This window comes from Phaethon lepturus, unplaced genomic scaffold (genome assembly GCF_000687285.1).
Source record: "Phaethon lepturus isolate BGI_N335 unplaced genomic scaffold, ASM68728v1 scaffold47832, whole genome shotgun sequence".
NCBI classification, from domain to species: Eukaryota; Metazoa; Chordata; class Aves; order Phaethontiformes; family Phaethontidae; genus Phaethon; species Phaethon lepturus.
The window spans coordinates 14926-15707 of record NW_010526458.1 but is presented as its reverse complement, the minus strand read 5'-3'; positions in this window follow the sequence as shown (position 1 = coordinate 15707).

Sequence of the window (782 nt, the reverse complement as noted above, 5' to 3'; positions counted from 1 at the left end):
CAGACAACTGAGGTGGGTTGTTTTTCCCCAAGGGAATTTTATTTGAGAAGTTTGACAAAATCCCCCAACCAGTCGTTACAGGTAAATCCATACCAGTCCCCCACACTTGTTCCCCAGTAACCATACCAGTACAGTGAAGATCAAAACGCAACACCAGAACGATGATAGTGTAATAGTCACCTGGGGAACCTAAGGCCTCGCCACCACTTTTAAGATAAAGATAACTTTGTATTCCGATAAGGATGGGAAGAGGGTATCAAAACAGACAAGACTGGAAAAGCCCCTTTGTTGTACTGTCTTTTCAAGTTATATAAAAACAAAAGCAAAACCTTAACAGATCTACAGGCTTCAAACTGTAGGACCTAAAACTACCTTCAAATGATTTCTGTAATTCAGTCCTGTGGCATCGCTGCTGTTCTGCATTGTAACAGCTTTCAAAAATGTACAAGGATAAAATGAATGCAAGGGCAGAGGAGTGGACTTGGGTTCTTAATATGGCTTTATCAAAAAAGAAACAAATTAAAAGCAATCTAAGCACTTGCCAGTGGAACTAACAACTCCAGGAACTTGGCAACAGCAAAGGGGAGGCAAAGTACTACTGTACTTAGATGACAGGAGGTCATCTTTTCATCCTCTTTCCCATTGCCTCACCCTGGACAACCGTTTCCTTCCCAGCAATAGATCAGATTCAAGTCAGAAATTATAAAACCATGCTTTTGTCAAAATGGTAGGCCAGGCCTAGGGCTGCGAGAACCCCTTCCCTAGCTAGAAGTGTCTAGGCA